We start from the raw sequence: 15,782 nt of genomic DNA on the forward strand, positions 1-15,782 counted from the left end.
GGTAGGGACACAGGCAGAGGGAGAAGCAGGTTCCACACAAGGAGCCTGATATGGGAATCCATCATGGGACTCCAGAATCATGCCCTGAGCCGAAGGCAGATGCTCAACCACTGAGCCACCCAGGCATCCTAATAAGACGTTTTTAAAGGAAACAATGGCAGGGCACCTGGGTGGCTCAGTGGCTGAGTATCTGGCCTTTGGCTCAGGTTGGGGTCCTGGGATCGAGTCTTGGATCAGGCTCCCTGCTTTCTTTGCCTGTCTCTGCCTCTTTCTCTGTGTCTTTCATTAATAAATAAAACTTGAAAAATTTAAAAATTTAAAAAAGTAAAGGAAACAATTGGTGTCTCAATTCACTGCTTAATCAGTGAGCTAAAATGAAAAAAAAACCAGAATTCTTACCTGTTTCTTACCCAGAATATCCTTGTAGCCAGGGTAAAGTCATTTGTCTTGCCATTTCCTTACCTAGAAAATGATATGTTGAAGCCTTTTGTCTGAGCAGGAAACTGGAAATAGAAAAAGACAAAGGGCCAAACAGAAGCTACTGAGAAGAGTAAAGCATCAAGGAGCTGTGAGGGCCACCATGTTAAATCCAGCTTTTGGGCTCAATGTCAATAGCTTTTGGGCTCCAGAATATTTTTAAGATGAGTTAATTTTATATAAAAAGACTGATAAAAGTTTAAAATACTATTCTAGAGGTACCTGGGTGGCTCAGTCAATTAAGCATCCAACTCTTGGTTTCACCTCAGATCATGATTTCAGGGTCATAAGATGGAGCCCCACCTAGGGCTCTGCACTCAGCAGCTAAGAATCCGCTTGAGATTCTTTCCTCCTCTCTTTCCTTCCCTCTCTGCTTCTCCCCCAGCTCACATTTTCTCTGTCTAAAATAAACAAATAAATAAAATGTTTTTAAAATTCTATTCTAAACAAATTCTATTCTAAATAATATATTTTTCAATAGTGATTCTAATAATTGATATGTATTAACATTATTAAAATTATTTTTATTTTTAGAATAGCAACTTAAAAAAATAAGAAACTATATTATGATGTTGCATTAGTAAAAATGCATTGTGGTATTATAGGGAAAAAATCATAAAACACATTAGAATAATGTTATCAGGAAATGTGGAGAACTTATTTGAAGACAGAGAAGTATAGAAGAAAGATAATATTCTCCTAAACAGGAAGACTAAGACTACAAAATTGTTAATTCTACTCAAACCAATCTATGCAATTAATGCATTCTTGTTCAAAATGCCAATAGAATTTTTGTATTTTTTTAAGAAAATGACAAAATTATGTTAAAGACTAAATTTAAAAAGTATTGAAAAGGAAGTGTGATGAAGATTTAATAAGCTCAGGATACCTGGGTGGCTCAGTGAGTTAAGTGTCTGCCTTCAGCTCAGGTTGTGATCCCAGGGTCCTGGGACTGAACCTGCATTGGGCTCCCTGCTCAGTGGGGAGTCTGCTTCTCCCTCTCCCTGTCTCCCTAAAATAAATAAAATCTTTATTAAAAAAATTTTAATAAGCTCACCAAGTGTAGAAACATGAAGTCATAATAATTAATATGATACTGACAAAGCAGTAGACAAGTAAATGAAATGAAACGATAATTGAGAAGTACTCTGTGCATTTGGGAAATGTGGCAATACAAATAGTGAGGAATTCTAAGCAATGGTATTGCAATCAAATATAAGCAATGTGGGAAAACTTACTGAGATATCACTTCATGTAATAGACAAAATTAAATTTTAGATGATTTTAACAAATAAGAAAATCAAACTATCCACACAGAAGAAATATAGGCTAATATTTAACTCTCCTTGGGAAAGAATTCCAAGTGGAACAATAGAGAAGACAAAAAAGAAAGACATATCTTTGTTTAATTACATAAAAATGAAAGTATTCTATAACAGACACATCATATTAAAAATCAAGAGTAACATAAAACTGGGGAAATACAAAAGGGTAAAAACTTACTATATGCAAGGTAGCATACAAATGCAAAAAGAAGAATAGTAAAGAGCACTTTAAACTATATGTATTCATCAGAAAACTATAAGAAAAAATGTTAATTTCTTTATAAAATGCAAATATAATTGAGATATCATTAATATAACTCTCAAGTTAACAAAGAGTTAAAAAGAATAGTAGTCAATATTAGAGACTATGAGAGAAAAAGGTATTCTGTCAGAATGAAATGATAAAACTTTTCTGGAAAATAGTTTTACAACCTACTTCAAGAGCCTTAGAAATACCTTTATCTTCTCACTAGTAATTTTATTTCTAGGAATAAAAAATTAATTATAGAAACAAAGACATTCAGTATAGCATTAGTTGGGATAGTGGATAAATAGACACAATACACATCTACTAAAAAAGTGTGTAAATTTTAATTTTACAAAATGGAAAATATGCTATCATTATATATAGAATCTCAAAAATAATTGTATGAAAAAATGTTTAGGGTAGATTGCCAATACACAAAGCCAAAAACAAATCCATAAAATGAATACATATAATCTCAATCTTACTGCAATAGATCAAAGATCAATAATGAGCACTTTGAGGAGGGGGCAAGATGGCAGTAGAGTAGGGGTCCTCAATAATGAGCATCTCTGAGTGATGATTATTTTCTCCTTTCTTACACTCTACTGAATTTTCTACAATGAGCAAATATTAGTTATATCATTAGAAGTAAAAGCATTGTAAAGAAGAGTCAGCTCCCTATTTCAGTGATGGTGGTCTACTCTCTGGTTACCCAGGCTTGAAATTTCAAGTTATCACTTCATCTTCCCTATTCCTCTCCTCTCCCTTCTCAACTCTGTCATTAGCATTCAGAATTTGATCTTGAAAATTCATGCATTCAATCTCCAGATATTTACTAATACCTGCCATGTTTGTGAAATGTTCTAGTGCTGAAGATTATAATAGTTACCAAACAGTCAAAAATAGCTTTCCTCAAGGAGGACATTCTAAGTGGAAGAGATGGATAATTGGGGGTGGGGGGTGGGGGGAGTAAAATATATAGTTGTTAGATGGTAATAAAATCAATGGAAAAGAATACAACAGAATCAATGAAATTTGGAAATATGAGGTGGTTGGATATAGGGTATAAGATAAAGTCAGTAACAACATCCTATATCTTCCTTTTTTTTTTTCAAGACTTTATTCATTTGAGAGAGAGAGAGAGAGAGAGAGAGAGAGGAGTATGCTGGGGGGAGGTTGGGTGGGGAGTGTCAAAGGGAGAGGGAGAAAGAGTCCCTGCTGAGCAGAGAGTCCCATGTGGGGACTCTGGGATCAGAACCTAAGCTGAAAGCAGATGCTAAACCAACTGAGCCATCTAGGTGCCCCACAACATTCTATATCCTCTTATTCTCATTCTCATTATTATTGGCATTCAAAATATATTATTTACGTCTTCCCAGTTGTTCTGTTACAACATCTCTAGAGTGATCTTAAGTTGCATTCTTTTCTTATTTTGCACTGTTTTATATATATGTGCAATTTTAATATATATTTTACATATATTCTGAATTTTAAAATATAAATGTGTTCATAAAAATTTATGTAAAATGTATATAGAAAATATGACAAACTCACTGCCCCAAGTTAATTATTGTTAATATCATTCCATTTTTGTTTCAAGGAATATAGCAATATAGATAAAGTTAAAGCCTATTTAATTCACTTCACATTCTCATTCCTTTCTTTCTCTCTCATTGGTGACCACTACCTTCATTATGTTGTACTGGTATTCTTTTTTTTCTGACTATATTACATATGTAACAATAAATGGTATATATATTTGATGTTTAAATAACATAAATAGTATACCATGCATATTGTGCTAAGTTTTTTCTCACTCAACACTGAGGTTTGGGGATTTTTAAAGAGCTATTTGACACATAAAGCTAGTTCATTTCCTTGGTTTCTATTTAATTAATTTCTGCCACTTTGTTTATAATTTATTCCCTCCAACTTTCTTAGAGATTATTCTATTTTCTCCTGCTTTGCTTCCTGGCTTGAAATCTGAACTTATTTATTTTCTGTCTTTCTTGGGTTTTAAGAAATGTACACGAGGCTATAAATCTACAAGTATTTTATTTAGTTTCAAACCACAAATTTGATTCATGGTATTTTCATTCTTGTTAGATGCACTGGATTTTTTTCATTAACCTATTGCTTACTTGGAAGTGAGAGTTCCTTACAATCTCGTAAGTAGTCATTTTTTCTTTAGTAAATATTCCATGTAGGCTTGAAATCAATGTATATTCTGTATTTAGTGCAGGTTTTTGTTGCTTATGTCTTCTGTATTCTTTGAATCTTACTTTTCCCTCCAACCTATCAAATTCCAAAAGAAGTTTGTTGAAATCTCCCACTGTGACTGTTGACCTTTTCATGTCAAATTTTTGATCTATCAATTGTTGCTTTGCACATTTTGAGTTTACCTCTTAGGTACTTGGAGATTTGCAAATTCTCAATTATTATATTTTCATTGTGGATTTTCTTTTTCATCATTTATGTTGCATGTTTCTTAATTCCTACTAAAGCTTTTACCTTAAATTCTTTTGTTTGAAATAATATTGCCTTATTTCTTTTGCATAGTATAATTTTTCTACCTCTTCATTCAGTATTTTTTGTCTGGGTTGATCTTTTCTAAGTAACTCAGGTAATAAAATAATTTTATTATTTTAATAAATCTTACAGTTTTTACTTTTATTAGGTAAGTCCTTCAGATGGACTGAATAATACTGGCTTTTCTGGTCTCCATTGTACACAGCAGATCATGGGACTTCTGAGCCTTTATAACCACATGAGTCAATTCCTATACTAAATCTCCTTTTATATATATCCACATATATATCCTACTAGTTGCATGTCTCTGAAGAAACCTGACACAGATTTTGGTACAGAAATTTATTTCTCATAGTTCTGGAGGCTGGAAGTCTGAAGTTTGCATGTTAGCATGGTCAAGTGAGGTCCCTCTTCTGTGTTGTAGGCTTTTCATTATATCTTTCCATGGCAGAAGGGCCAAGGGAGCTCTCTGAGATCTCTTACATATAAGGATGCTCTATCCTATTCATGAGTGCTCTATCCTCATGACCTAATCACCTCCCAAAGGCCCAGCTCCTTATACAAGCTTGTTGGGAGTTAGAATGTTAACATATTCATTTCAAGGAGACCTCTTTAGACCACAGCAAATAGTTTCTATGAAAAAGCAAAACAGAAAGCTCTTGTCAGTAAATGGACAATTGATTCTGTTGGAAATATTACCTACATATTTTAGAAAATTAATCCAGAAGTCACAATAGGCACTTACTAAAATTATGGAGAGTGTAGAGACACTGAAGTTCTATATTTAAAAATCACACACTGGCATATTGATAAAAATCACATACTGGTTTATATCATTTTCATCTGGAAGTTACATATATCACTTCTATTCTCATTTTATTAATCAAATAAAATTGGATGACTCTGCTTATCTAAAGTGGACAGGAAGTATAATTTTATATGCCCAAAAGTTTTAGAGGAGGAAATATTTAGTGAAAAGTAAAATAACTACTCATGTTCTGCCCTCTGGTCATCAAATAAATATGGTCATTCAGAATATCAGAAGAAGATCTAGAGATTTTGTACATCCCCTCCCTTAAACCAAGAAATGTTTCTGGACTAGACTTCAATCTGGTCAAACAGAAGGTTTCCCCAATCCACTGTTCTCTGTGACTTCTGCTTCTATTCAATGGGAGGTCCTTCCTTTTCAATTATCCTACTAGGTCACATACAAAGTAAGCACTGAAGAATATTCCCTTCTTGGAGTTTAAGACAGTTTTTCAGATGGTTCCTGAAAGCTGAGAGAGCAAGGGTTATTTTAAGTATCAGTCATAGATTTTTTTAAGTCAGAATTTATGGTGTTTTGTCAATATAATTAACAATTTAGTAGGAACCCAGTTCAACTTGTGCATTGGATGGGGGCACTTAAATGTAAGCTTTAAGATAATCTTAACAGTCTCTTGGCCTTCTTCCTTGCCAAATTTCCCCCTTTTCTATATAGACACTGTGGTCATTAACAATTGTTTTCTCCATTTCTCTAATCCTTATTTATTGACTAGCCCTAGTGCTCATATCAGACTCATGAATAGGACCCAGCCTTTGCACATCCCACACTAATTCTGTTAGAGGTTAGATTGTGTACTTGCAGCAGTTATTGTTGTTGCTGCTGTTGCTGTTATTGTTAATGATGATGATATGGGAACCTATAATGCAGGGGCTCTGACTTAAAACTTCTGTGTAATTCCATGATTCCTAGATGTATACTCAGCTACTCAATTCATTTTTGTATCCTTCAAGATGTAAACCATTATTGCCCAAATCGTAAATCTCTCCTCAGTACCTACAGCTAGTGTGTAGTTAAACACGGTTGTGTCTGAAAGATGACATAAATTTTCAAGTCATTTCTGACTATCACAAAATCTACCACTGTTAATAGTTTTATTTCAGTGGTCCAATCTTAACCATAAATACATCAATATGACTGTTTAAGGGAGAAAAGTAAAGCAATAAAACAAACTCACAAATCATCAAAACTGATGCCTATAGTACTTATGATGATTAAAAGATAGTCACCTCCAGATTGTTGGTTCAAGGGTTACCTGTTCAATGAGGGCTCACATTCATTCCACTCCTTTCTCTTTTCGTTGAGATATACTTTACATTCTACAAAATTTACCTTTAAAGTGTACATTTAGTGGTTTTTAATATACTTGCAAATATGTACAACCATCACCATTATCTAATTTTAGGACATTTTCATTAACCCCAAAAGAAACCCTTTACTTGTTAACACTCACTTCTATTTCCCCTCTACCTAGATTCTGGCAAACAATCTATTTTGTTTATAAGGATTCACCTTTTGTGGACTATGTATGTAAATGAAATCATACAATGTATGGCCTTTTGTCTGACTTCCTTCACTTAGCATAAAGTTTTTAAAATCTACCCATGTTGTAACAAATCAGTATTTCATTAATTGTGATGGCTGAATAATATTCTATTGTATAAATATTTATAAATGTACCACATTTTGTTTATATTCATCAGTTAATGAGCATTCTGGTTAGCTCCAGTTTTTGTCAATTATGAATAATCCACTATTTTTTTATATAATTATTGGTCAGTTTGAACATCCTTGGATGATTTGTCATTGCTCAGCATCCACTCTTTCTTTAGCTGACCCTGTTGATGTTTCATCTGAGAAGTAAGATTGCCTTATTGTTACAACTGTGTTAGAATAGTGAGACACAACCTACCTTTACCGAGTCTTACTATATTCTCCCCCTTCTCTGCACCTACATGACAATATCTTGCCTTACAAACTTTGTTGGACTAGGAGTTCATTAATTGTTACTTGAAGGCTGTTTCACACATACAAACATATTTTTAAAATATTATTTTAAGAATGAGGTCTACTTAGTAACCTATAAGTCATAGTGCTTACCACTAGACACATACATATTCATGAGTTCATTGCAGCATGTTGAAGATAGAGAGTTCAATTGTTGTCTAAATGTCCTTTGATTTGCATGACTAGACCCCAGCATTATTTCACAGGAAAGCCTTTTATTTTTCATAAAGGAAATGTTATTACAAAATTATTATGAACTTTTTTGTCCTAACACCTCTGATCATAATTTTTTTAAAAAAAGATAATAGACTTATTTGCAGTAATAATGTGATAAGTACTGTTATTCAATTTGTAAATGTTGCCTAATTATTATTTTTTTTTGCAATGAAGGAGGAGGAGGAAGATCAAGAAGTAGCAGAAGATAGGGAGGGAAGGGAGGAAATCAACCAAATAAATAAGACTAAACATATCCACGCTTTTATTTATGGTTCCTAAAAGTATTTATATGGATTTTATCAGAGTAAGACTACTTTTAGATTCCTGATTATGTTTTAAGAAGGACCACAGAAGCACATTTTGTTAGGACACATTTTATTTGTCAGTGCATAAAACGTTGGCCCTTGGTTGAATAACCTCACTTGAGAATAATTAAAAGTTATACTTAATTTCCACAACTGTCATAGAGAACATGATTTCTACAACTAGATCAGCAACCAGAATTCTAGACTAGTAGCTCTGTGAATCCTGAAATAAGAATAAAACTATCTTGATAGTTTTAAGTGTTTCTTCTCTTAATATTGAAACAGAATAAGGAAATATGTAAATCTAAAAATCAAGTCTTCATATTGCATATAATCTTTATGTTAGTTGAAAATTATATTAGTCATTATTGGTAGAGTTTTATTAGCTATCATTGGATGTTTTGAAAGTGTTGCAGTATAATTATTATTGATGTTACAGAAAAATATACAGTATACAGATTTTACATGCTTTTAAAACACAGCCTTTGGGACACCTAGGTGGCTCAGTTGGTTGAGCATCTGCCTTTGGTTCAGGTCATTATCTCAGGGTCCTGGGATGGAGTCTCACATCAGGTTCCCAGCTCAGCAAGGGGGTCTGCTTCTCCATCTACCCTTGTCTGTTCCCCCATCCCCTCCTTCTGCTCTCATTCCCTGCCTCTCCTCTTTCCCCTCTCCCTGCTCACATTCTCTCTCTTAAATAAATAAATAAATAAATAAATAAATAAATAAATAAATAAATAAAATCTTTTTAAAAATTAGCCTCTGATTCACTTGATAAGTTCTTTCTTCATACTGTGCATTTTTTATAAATAATTTGTCATTACTTCAGTTCTGTTATAAAATACCTACCAATGCAACACAGGTAGAAATAATGTCTATAAAAATCCTTAATAGTAAAGAATTTTATTATGAATCTTTTTGCAAATTCAAGGTGAATAGTGTTGAATTGTATCAATTGTTAATAAATCAGATTTGTCCATTAGGTTATCTAAATCCACAAGGCTTCTCTGACAACAGCAAGCCATGGCTTTCCACTTTCAGTAAAACTCATAGGAAAAAAAAAAAAAACTTGGTAAGTTTTTTTATCTAATCAATTTCATCAAGCCTCCTGTGCCAGTAGCCATAATCACACTCTTTTTAGTCCTATTTTATAACATTGGTATATTTCTTTGTGTTACTGTAGTCTTGCAACTTAATTATTGGCATCTGTAATCTATAAAGCTTTGAGTCATTTTGTCCATTTGTAACAATTAAAGAGTATTGCATCCTCAGTTGGAAGTTTATTCCAAGACATTTTATCCAGAGGTTCTAAACAAGTTAAACCATACACCTTAATTTGACTGTTCTCACTAAACCAGTTTTAGTCAGCCTCTGTAACTCAAAATCCTTCTCAGTTTTATGTTTTACTAATTGGGAATTCAGAAATAGTTGCTTATTCAATTCTACAACACCTTGAGTTCAAACACTCGACTTCCATTCATTTCTATTTTCAAGGGAATTCTTTTCTGACTTGTCCATTTCATATAATTTCTCATCAAATGCAGCCATCACCCAATGCATACTAACAAGACTGTTTTTTAACTTCCTACCCTAGAGATAAAAGTTCATTAGATACATCTTCACAATTTTATTAAATATTATGTTACCATATAACATAGATTGCCATCATTCCAGCATCCAGAGGCAGCATCTGTTGCCTCTTACCAGAAATCTAAGCCAATGTCACATATTTTAGACTTTATGACATCTCCTTTTGGTAATAATTTTTGTATCTGTCAGAATAAACTGGAATACACCAGAGTAACAAACAAAAATCTCATGGATTATCACATAAACGTCTATTTCATGTCCAAGGTGGGGGTCAGCAATACCTATGCTCATCATAGTCCTTCAAGGACCCAGAATGATAAAGATTTATTCTTGACATAAAAACTTCTACAACAGGGAAAAAGTAACATGGCAACACATGCACAGGTTCTCAAGGTTTTCACACGGAAATGATACACATCACTAACCTACAAGATATTAAGTCATACCTAATATCAAAGGGGGCAGGTAAGTGCTTTCTTGGTATGCAAGCAGAAGGAAGGGAGCTAGAAATATCTGGTGATGAACAATAATTTCCACAGCATTTGAAAGGGGGGCAGCATTAAAAAACTGTTTCCTTCCTTTATTATTGTAATTTTGCTAAATGCTTGTAATACAAAGGATGTGAATATAAAAGAAGTAAAATGGCAAAAACAGTACCGAATTCCTCAAAAAAGGCATGTATATCCAGTGTAAAATGCCTAAGTTATTAACTTGAATTGTCAGATCAAATCACAAATTGAAAGCAATGAACAGCAAACTTAATTTCAAAGGTTTTTTAAAATTATTAATGTCCTTTCAGCTCTAAAACATAATGATATCTAATGATAAAATATATCAAATTATTTGCTGAACAAAGATGAGGTGGATTGTTTCTATATAATTCTTTCAAATACTTTTTATTTAGAAAACCTTCAGATAATATATTACTATTTCCACAGCATTCAATCAGTAACTTAATTACAAATATATAGGCATATTTTTTTAATGTTTTCATAAATAAAATACTGTACAGGGTAGTAATTGCTTATATATATCTTTTATCTATTTCTGTGATTATAATTCATAAACAAAGCAAAGTATGCAACTAATTAATCTCAAATTTTTGAGGGCTCCTCATTGTATCACTTTTAATGGATATTAGTGGCAATAAATCATTTACCTATTTGATCTACTGGCCTTTGAAACAATGAGGCATACCATACTTACATGAAATAAACAAAAACTTAAAATTCTTTTAAAAATCATATATGATCATATCTTACAAGTCTTACTTTAAAAATATATTGAATTTCTAAAAAATACGATTAAAGAACAGGACCTCTATAAAAGGTATAATATCTTAATTGTACACCTGAAAACTAATATACATTATATGCTTATTGCCTGAAATTTAAGTAAAAATTTTTTAAAAATAAATATATTAGAGCCTTTTAAAATTTTTAAACTATATACACCTTAAAAAGTTTAAATAAAAAATATTTAAGCAAGGGAAAGATTTCAAGCAATACTGCCTAATTTCCTTCAAAAACAACACCTGGGTGGCTCAATGGTTGATTATGTGCTGGTAGCTCAAGATTCCAGGATTGATTCCCACATGTGGCTCCATGCAGGAAGCCTGCTTCTCCCTCTGCCTGTGTCTCTGCTTCTCTTTCTGTGTCTCTCATGAATAAATAAATAAATCTTTAAAAAAACAAATAAAATGTGGGTATTACATATCTAGCTAACTGCTGTAAAAGTAATAAAATATCTATACCTTTATAAACAGTCTCCTTATCAAATTTACATCAAACGAAAAACTCAGGTTTAAGAATAGTAAGTGAATTGACCTCTCTTCATCTATTGTAATTAGAGTAACTGGATAAAGATAAAATAAGTATAGATTGAACAGGTTTAAAGTACTTCTTTCAACCTCTGCAGCAACCACTAAAAATAAGCAGTTATAAATAGAAAGCAAGCACAAATATGAAAATAGCATTTGAAAATTTGATTAAAATTTTAAAAAGCAAGAAAGATGAGAGAAGAAAAAACTCAATCCAAAAATTTAACACAAATAGTAAAAAAGCTGGTCAAAATGCAATTATGTCAACATTTACATTAAAAAGAAAAGCCTTGATTGAGCTAATATTTTAAAAATAAGACACAAATGCTGAAAGTAAAAGCTGTCTATTTATTTGCTAACAATAAGAACAACTGAATATTGAAATAATAAGAAACTTGAAAAAAGAGGATTTTTAGAAATAGAGATGGATATTTGATCACTATAAAAATCAATGTATCAAGAAGATAAAATGAATATAATATACTTAACTCAATAAAAGAACATCAAAATATATAGAGCAAAAACAGGGAAAAAACAGCAAATCTACAATCTTAGTCGCAGACTTTAATTCACCTTTCTCTACAATTAATAAACCAGCCAGACAAAACCATCTATAATAATATAGACCTGAACAACAATACCTTAAACTATTTCACATTTAAAGAACATTGTAATGTCACCACCTCAGATTACACCATGTATTCAAGTACACACGGAATAGAAACCACAATTGATCCAATGTTGGACCATAAATTAGTCCCAACATAATTTAAAAGATGAAAATATTTAAAAAAATATATGTACCCCTAATTTTTTGCAGCATTACTTCTACTAGCTAAGATATAGAAGCAACCCAAATGTCCACTAACAGATAAATGGGCAAAGATGTGGTATATATACAATAAAATATTAGCCATAAAAAAGAAGATCTTGCTATTTGTGACAACATAGATGAACCCAGAGGTATTATGCTAAGTGAAATAAGTCAAAGACAAATACTATATGATTTCACTTATATGTGGAATATAAAAAAAAATGAACAAATAACAACAATAAAAGAGAAATAACTCATAAATACAAAGAACAAACTAGTGGTTGCCAGAAGGGATGGGAGTGGGTGATAGGCAAAATAGGTGAAAGGTGTTAAGAGGAACAAACTTACAGCTATAAAATAAATAAGTCACAGGAATGAAAAGTACAGCGTAGGGAATAGAGTCAATAATATTGTAATAGTTTTGTGTGGGGACAGATGGTGACTACACTTACATGGTGAGCATTTCATAATACATAATCGTCTAATCACTATGTTGTACACCTGAAACTAATATAACGTGTCAACTACACCTGTTGGGCCGGTGGGATCAAGGGGGATCAGGAGGCATCAACAAAATGGTGGCGGATCCTCCACTTTGTTGCTTTCACCTCAGAACTTTCCCATCACCAGCAGACCACCCGAAGACACATCATCAGGGGGAGACTGGATATATGCAGGAAACCTGAACCATACTTTACCCAGACCCTATATAAAGGCTCCCCCTGAGAGTGCATCCCATTAAAAGCCTGTTTTGACCAACTTTTGCCTGGCCTCTCTATTTCATTTCACTACCAATCGGATTAAACCTCACAATACCTTAATTTTAAAAAGTACTAATCAAATATTTATGCTTATATGAGATAATATCTTGTAATTTAGATCATAACTATTGTAGTGGTTGCCAATAAATGACTGAAAAAAATTACCAATATCAAAAATAAAAGATGGGTCATCACTAAATACCTTATCATCAACAGTAACAGAGTAATAAGGGAATTTTAAGGTCAACTTTATCCTAATAAATTCAACAACTTAAATAAAATGGACACAGTTTGAAAGCACTATTTAAGAGTAAATAGATAACCTGAGACATCTGGATCTATAAAAAAAAAATGAATAATCTTTCCACAATGAAAACAATAGGCCCATATAGCTTCTTGGGTAAGTCTTAACAAAACTTAGGAAAAAAATAAACAGACCAAACATACTCAAACCATTCCAGAAAATACATAGCTTCCTGGGTCAATTCTACCTAACACTTTAAAAAAAATTTTAACATACCAAACATACACAAATGCTTCCAGAAAATAGAAGGGGGGCAGGGCTTTTCCTAACCCATTTTATGAAGCCAGCATTATCCTGATAACAAAACCAGATAAAGACATTATAAGAAAATTACAATCCAATACTCATAAAAAGAGATGTAAAAATTCTTTTAAAAGTTTAGCAAATCAAGTCCAGGAATATATAAATCAGGACTATGCAGAGTTTATTCCAAGAAAACAAGGTTGGGTTAACATTTGAGAATCTGTTAATATAATTCAATATATTGCCACATTTAAAGGGGATAAAAAAAAAGCATCTGCTAAAATTGAACACCTATTCATGATTAAAAACTCTCAGGAAACCAAGGGAAAAAGGCAACTTCATCAATATAATGAGCATATACAAAAATTCACAGCCAATGTCAAAATTAAGGATAAAAGACTGACTACTTCCCCTAATATCAGAAATAAAGCAAAAATGTTTGCTCTCATCAATTCTTCCCAGTACTGCTTTGGAGGTGCTAGCTACTATAAGAAAAAAGAAATTGAAGTCCTGTGAGTTGGAAAAGAAGAAAATAAAATTTGTCTCTGTTCAGATAACATGATCATCAATGAAGAAAATCTTAAATCTTAAAGAATGTACATAAAGCTACTTTCTAGTGTTAAATTTAAAAGCAAAATGGAGACTGGACCTGAGAACTTCCTGAAAAGACAAAACCTACATCTTATTTCATGAACATAAACAAAACTTAACTTAGGTTATTTATTGTAAATGTTTCTGACAGTCAAAAAGAAACTACCTTCCTAAAACACCACCTTTCTAAAACTGGTATGAGATAATCATTTTAAACCAATCCCCTGCTATTTGGAAACCACCACAGTGATAACCATTTTATAGGGTAAAAAACTTCCTCATTGTCACTTTATAAGCGATTCTGTAACTGCCTCTGAGCTTCATATCAGTTTTTATTTTTAAAAGCTCCCAGTTCATGAACTGTTCTTATATGCACAATATACTCTTACTAAATACTATTTATTGATTTGGTGATTTTAATTCAGCTATTTCTGGATTTTTGACACTAGCAAGAATGCAGCACACGAGTTCAATATATAAAAACCATTGTATTTTCATTTAGTATCAATAAACTATTACAAATTAACATCGTAAAAAAAAGCCCTTTGCGAAATGTGAAATACCTTGAGATAAATTTAACAAAATGTGTGCAAGACTTATCCACTTGAAACTACAAAACATCATCAAGAGAAATTTTTAAAAGCTCAAATAAAGACTTCTGTTTTTTTCAGCCCAGTTTTTAAGAAGTTTAGAAGTCACCACTCCTTCCTAACAAGCAAAAATCTAAACAAAGTGAAAAATCAACAACTCTTCTTATTAAGAAAAAGAGATCACAGGACAAACTACTGTCCCCCAAATTGGAGAGACCAACAGGTAAGCAGAGAGAATCACAACATACCAGAGCAGAACCGCTGAGCTAAAACCTCCACAGGAACAATTGCTGGGATGTGAAAAGCTGAGGTGTCATTGACAAATTGCTAGAGGCTCAGTCTGACAAAAACTCCAGAGGAAACCATCACGGTGAAGGTGCATGCTTTTGTGAATTGTACATAGGAGCCCTACCAGGTCCTCAAAACAAATACTGAGGCAGGTGGAGGGGGAAAGGAACCACTTTAAAATACATCATTACACCCTATTCTTAAAAAGACCTGAACTCAGGAGAAACTAGTTAACCATAGCCTAATAAGCTGAGGTTTTATCAGAGTCCAGCTGACCTGGGGGAAAGGAAATAACCAAGACCAGTCCACTCTCCCTTCCTGTTTCTCCTAAGGTTTGGGTGAGGGAAATGAGAAGCACTTGTGAAGTTCACAGTCCAGAGGCAAAGGATCCCTAAAAGACTGAGACTTAATCATAAACTTTAAAACACTTCCCCTTCCCCAAACCTCACCACCACATTACAGAGACCTATTTAGAACACCTCCTTTTACCCTGTATATCATGCCTGGCTATCAAGAAAAAAATTACAAGACATACTGAAAGTTTGAAGTGACAGAGCAAGTATCAGAACCAATCTCAGATACAGCATAAGTTCTGGAATTCTCAGACTGGAAATTTAAAATATATGGTTAATATGATAAGTGCTCTAATGGATAAAGTAGACAGCAAACAAGAAAAGATGGGCAATGTAAGCAGAGAGAAGGAAATTTTAAGGAACCAAAAAAAAAAATGACAGATCAAAAACACTGTAACAGAAAGAAAGCCTTTGATGGACTTTGTTAGCATACTAGACATGGCTGAGGAAAGGATCTCTGAGCTTGAGCATATCTCAGTAAAAACTGCAAAAATGAAAAG

General features: G+C 32.8%; 1 long non-coding RNA gene across 1 annotated transcript; it reads right to left on the bottom strand.

Annotated features, from left to right (window-relative positions):
• Positions 1-399: 399 nt before the first annotated feature.
• Positions 400-15,218, bottom strand: LOC111093693. The gene is made up of 3 exons (XR_005382926.1): positions 14,890-15,218; positions 4,191-4,344; positions 400-503 (listed from the first exon to the last, which is right to left on the bottom strand). It is a non-coding gene; the product is annotated as an uncharacterized LOC111093693 (long non-coding RNA).
• Positions 15,219-15,782: the final 564 nt, after the last annotated feature.

Source organism: Canis lupus, chromosome 32, assembly GCF_011100685.1.
Source record: "Canis lupus familiaris isolate Mischka breed German Shepherd chromosome 32, alternate assembly UU_Cfam_GSD_1.0, whole genome shotgun sequence".
NCBI classification, from domain to species: domain Eukaryota; kingdom Metazoa; phylum Chordata; class Mammalia; order Carnivora; family Canidae; genus Canis; species Canis lupus.